Below are 6,000 nucleotides of genomic sequence, written 5' to 3' on the forward strand. Positions count from 1 at the left end.
CACCGTGGTTAACACCATTCCTTGAGCTGACATCCTGGCCTGCATAAGGAGAGAGCTGGCTGAGTAACAGTAGTCATTACTCGCTCCTTCCTCACTGTGCTGAAGGTGGCCAGCTGTCTCAAGCTCCTACTACCAGGCTTTCCTCCCCATAATGTGAAGTGTAACCTTCCTTCCTTCTTCCCTTTAAATAATTTTTTCAGGTATCTTGTCCCTGCAACAAGAAAATGACTAACATACTATGAAAAATGCTTAGTAGACAATGACTGATATACACTAATGATTACCATGATAATATTGGGTATATTAATTTCCATCCCCAGGTAGCACCTGGAGCATATGTAATTATTTATATATGCTTAAAATACTCTTCAACAGGGCTGGAGGGATGGCTTAGCAGTGAAGGTATTTTCCTGCAAAGCCAAAGGACCCAGGCTCGATTTCCCAGGACCCACGTTAACCAGATGCACAAGGGGGTGCATGCATCTAGAGTTTGTTTGCAGTGGCTGGAGGCCCTGGCATGTCCATTCTCTCTCTCTTTCTCTTTCTCTCTCTCTCTTTCCCTGTCAAATAAATAAATATATAATATTTTTAAAATACTCTTCAACAATATTCAATATATGTTTCTATAAATATCTAACAAATATTCATTTAAAAATTGAGAACAAAAGTTTGAAAAAGGAAGAAAATGAGAAGAAATGTGATTCTTAGCCTAGACATGCATAGTAAACAAGTACCACCAAAGCTTCCTGTGCTGAAACTGCAGAAGAAAGTGGACCCCAACATTGAATTCAGTTTCTCCCTGCTACCTCCAAGAAAACAGATCTCACGAGGGAACATACCTGAGAGAATGGTTACACTTAGGAACACCTACAAAACAGAATGCCAGCTAGTGTGTGCAGTTCAAAGGACTGTTTTCCATCTTTACGAGGGACAAAGAAAAAAACTGAAGAAGCAAAAGAGCAGGTTGGAAGATACCTCAGTGAATAAAGAGTTGCAAGCATGAGGAGATGAGTTTGATCCACGGAACCCAGGTTTAAAAACGAACCACAGACATAGCGGTGCTCACTTGTCCTCACTGCAGCACTGGGAAGGCAGAGGCAGGCGGGTCACTGGGGACTGCTGGCTAGCTAGTCCAGCCAAATGGGTGAGCTCCAGGCCATTGAATATCCTGTTGTGGAGGAGTTGTGTGGCATTCCCAAACAATGCCAATGTTGTTATCTGGCCACATACATTTTTACAAATGCTCATGCATACCTACACAGAGAGAGAGAGAGAAATGAAAATGTTCCTATCTACCAGTTGGGTCCCCATCTGGGAGTATTTTTGTAATTAGCTTTATTCAGAGACTGAATTGCTAGGTACAGTTTAGCAAGCTATGACAAAAAAAAAAAAAAAAGAAAAACCATGGATAGAATTTAAAACAGGTAGCTCAAGGTAATCTCTTCAAACAAGTTGTGTTAAACCTTCCCAGTGTTTATGTCCTCTCACAAAATGCTAAATTTATATGCCATGGGTCGCACTCTCTCTTGCTTGCACTTTGAGTTCAGCCACCTAATTTGTTAGCATATGGGCTGAGAGTTGAGCAGCTTGTGCTTAGGAACTCAAAAACTGAATTAAGCATAAGAAACTGAGAATGGCTATGATCTTGATGCAGAGCATATCCTCCATTGTTTGTCAGAGGAAAAAGGGATGCCCATTTCAGAACCTAAATGAACAAGATGAATCAGCACCTGGGTGACATTCTTCCGGTAAACATTGTGATGAAAATGGTGACACAGGACAATCCATCAAGAAACAAAAACAATTTTAGTTTACTTTCTTTTTTAATGGCATAACCGTAGAAGTGTTCAGATGAGTTTCATTGAAGATGAGAGGATTTAAAGACAAAGGCATTGAAGGCACTTCCCCAGAACAGTGATCTTTAGGTCAGGGCTTTCCAAGCTTTAAGTAATGGGCTGTCTGGAATTCATTAAGCAGGAGGAAATGGCTTTTTAATGTGTGTTGAAAACCAGAGAAAGTGAATTCGTCTTTACAACTTGTGGCAAATGTTTAAGTGCTTCAAGAGAAGGCCCAACCAATCTAGAAATTATTTCAAGAATCTAAGCTCCATAAGGATAGAGTTACCTACATTTTTCCCATCCACTGTCTCTCTGGTAGCTAGAATTATGTCTAGAACGCCATAGATGTTCACTGAAAACTGTGAAATTTATTCTATCAGCCTTAACATTATGGAGAAAAAAAGGAAGGGTCTGAATGAAGGAAGGAAGGAAGAGAAGAAAGAAGGAGGAAAAGAGGGAAAGTATGAAGGGAGAGAGGAGGAAAGAAAGGAGAAGAGGGCTGGAGAGATGGCTTAGCGGTTAAGCGCTTGCCTGTGAAGCCTAAGCACCCTGGTTCCAGGCTCGGTTCCCCAGGTCCCACATTAGCCAGATGCACAAGGGGGCGCACGCGTCTGGAGTTCATTTGCAGAGGCTGGAAGCCCTGGCGCGCCCATTCTCTCTCTCTCCCTCTATCTGTCTTTCTTTCTGTGTCTGTCGCTCTCAAATAAATAAATAAATAAAAATTAAAAAAAAAAAAAAGAAAGGAGAAGATGTGAGAATGAACTATGAAGTCAGTGAATGAGAGAAGCCATACAGTAAATACCTGTAGTCCATCAAAATGATGTCACCTCAACCCTTCAGGAACTAACTCTACTGCAGTTATAGACTACTCAGTCCCTGAAAGCTCAGACATAAAATTCCTTGAGTTGTAGAGTGAGTTGCTATAAAGTAAGAGACAAATAAGGCAATAGTGCATCGATCTCTTTCAACTGTAGACTTTGACATCTGCTTTTAAAATTTTAAAATACAGCCAGCCAACGTGGCTCATACTTGTTATCTTAGGACTTGCTACTTATAATTTTAGGACTTCGTAGGCTGAGAAAAAAATGACCAGAAGTTCAAGGTCAGCCTTGGTTGCATGAGACCCTGTTCAAAAAAATTAAAATAAGCTACATTATGAAAAAACACAGGTAAAGTAATTGTCTGGTAGAATCACGTACACACCACTCGTTTGGGGGAGAAAATTGTCATTCCATATCCCAGGAAACACTCCTATTTTCAGCATTATAATCTTCTACCTATCACTTAGAGATTAAGTGATGACCATCAAACCAAGGGTAAGTTTGAAAAAAGTAAATTTTGTTCTTCAACAAGTGGAACATTCACCTCAAAAAGTAAAGCTTTCCTTTTTGGATCTGGGCTGTAAGCTTCCTCCCCACTGATGCTGGAAAGAGCTATGCAGCCTGTTCAAGTAAAAAAAATAAAAATAAAAATCAGTGGTCTTAACCAGCAGTGAACCATAAAAGCTCGATGGCTGAATAGCCAGGCCAAACACGGTAAGTGGAACAATGGTGGCATGTCTGTTATGGGGGAAACAACTGCTCTCTGATTACATCTGAGCCCCAATGCACAGGATGGAATTCATTCCTGGTACTGAAAACCTAGTCAAAAGCCTAAGGCTAAGGAATTTATGAGCCCTAGGGGGGAAACTATCACTGTTGTCTGCCTAAGTGGATATATCATGCCCATCGAACTGCCCACTAAATGCTTATTTTTAGGACCATATATGAATGCTACTCTCACTTTTGGTTAGAGAAACTTCTCTTTTCAGATGACAGTGACCACTGGGGTGACTCAAAACTTATCAAAGTGCTGAGAAGTGATAGTGGAGTGTTCAGCACTAAATGAGACATCTATATCACACCCTCAAAGGCTTAGGGAACATTGCAGAAGAGGTAGAAGAAAAAAAATGTAAGAGCCAAAGGAATGAGAAAAGTGCTTACAATACTGTCTTCCAGACACAAAATGACTTCGATATTCATGAATTCACAGTGCTTGATGCTGTCTACACAAGAACTACATAATAGGAAGGAAAAAAATGATTACATCAAAATAGAAGAGAGGAGTGAGGTAACCCAGGCCCAGAAAGCCAAGCGCCACATGTTCTCCCTCATATGTGGATCCTAGCTACAGATGATTGGGCTTCTGTGTGAGAATGAAAATACTTAGTAGCAGAGGCCAGTAAGTTGAAAAGGAGACATAAAGGGAAGAGAAAGGAAGGGAGGAGGATACTTAATAGGTTGATATTGTATATATGTAAGTACAATGATTGTAATGGGGAGGTAATATGATGGAGAATGGAATTTCAAATGGGAAAGTGTGGGGGTGGGGAGGGAGGGAATTACCATGGGATATATTTTGTAATCATGGAAAATGTTAATAAAAATTAAAAAAAAAATAGAAGAGAGGGAAGTGAAGTTGGAATGAAGGGATTCAATTGATGGGAGATTTGGAAAAGGAAAGGGAAGGTGTGGGAGGGGATTATGATCATGGTATATTGTTTTAGTCGCAGAAGTTGTCAATAGATTTTTAAGCCTATAGCTGGGGAGATCATAAGCCTTAGAAGGAAACTATGACTGTTGTCTGGCTATATAAATATATTATGCCCACCAAACAGCCCCCTAAATAGTTATGTTTATGCCCATATGTTAATGCTAGCCTAACTTTCAGTTAGTGAAGCTTCTCTTTTCAGATGGTGGTGACAACTGGAATTACTCAAAGCTCACCATTTTGCTGAGAAGAAATGACAACAAAGTATTCAGCACCGGGATATTTCTATTGTTTTTTGGGGGGGGGTTCGAATTAAGCTCAGGCTGACCTGGAATTCACTATGTAGTCTCAGGGTGGCCTCAAACTCACAGCAACCCTCCTACCTCTGCCTCCTGAGTGCTGGGATTAAAGGCATATATGTGCCTCCACACCCAGATTTCTATCTCACTTTTTAAGGTGCAAGGACCATTATGGAAAAAGTGACAGAAAAAATATAAGAGCCAAAGGAAGTGAAGGAATAGTTACAATATTGTCTTCCAGGCACAAAGTGGTCATGGCATTTATAACCTCACAGTGGCTGACACTACCTACAAAAGACCTCCATGATAAGAGGGGGGAATTGATGACATCAAAATAGAAGAGAGAGTACTTGAAATGAAGAAGGGATTCAGTAAAAGGGGAGGTGGGAGGAGGGTAAAGGGAGGTTTGTGGGAGGCAATTATGATAGTTCTACACTGTCTATATGTGTGGAGGTTTCCAATAAAGAGTTAAAAAAACTAAAGCTTTCCTTTAACTGCTACTGTCTTAGAATCAGCTTCTTCATGCTGAGACTGGAAGCTGATATTCCAACTACATTTCTTCTAATGCTTGTTGGTGGTTAGAAGAATCAAGAAAAGCTTAGAAGCTGGGGGGACAACTCAGTGGGTAAAGTACTTGCCATACAAGCACAAGAACCTAAGTTGTGATCCCTGGCACACACATGAAAGCCAGGAGTGATGGTTTGAGCTGGAATCCCAGCTACAAGGAGGCAGACACAGGAGCATCCCTAAGAGTTGCTCAGTAGCTTATCTGGCCAAATCAATGAACACTATGCGCAGGGAGAGAGACCTTGATTGAAAAATGTAAGGTGTCACCTGGACATGGTGGTGTATGCCTTTAATCCCAGTACTCGGGAGGCAGAGGTAGGAAGATCACCGTGAGTTCAAGGTCACCCTGAGACTACATAGTGAATTCCAGGTCAGTCTAGGCTAGAGTGAGACCATATCTCAAAAACACACACACACAAAATTAGGTGTTGAGTAATTGACAAAGATACCCAATATCAACCTCTGACCTCCATACACATGTGCACACATGTACCTACGTGCAAGGATGCCTATGCCCATAGGAGCGCACATACATGTATGTACGTAGGCATAACACATGCATGCATATAAAAAAAAGAGAAAGGAAAGGCTTAAAAAGTAAGACTAGGGGACATAGCACAATGGTAGAGCACTTGCCAAGCATGAAGGAGGCTCTGAGTTTAGTCCCTAGCACTGCAGAAACAAAACAAAACTGAGGGGTCATGGGTTGGAGAGATGGCTTAGCGGTTAAGCGCTTGCCTGTGAAGCCTAAGGACCCCGGTTCGAGG

This window comes from Jaculus jaculus, chromosome 11 (assembly GCF_020740685.1).
Source record: "Jaculus jaculus isolate mJacJac1 chromosome 11, mJacJac1.mat.Y.cur, whole genome shotgun sequence".
Lineage (NCBI taxonomy): Eukaryota > Metazoa > Chordata > Mammalia > Rodentia > Dipodidae > Jaculus > Jaculus jaculus.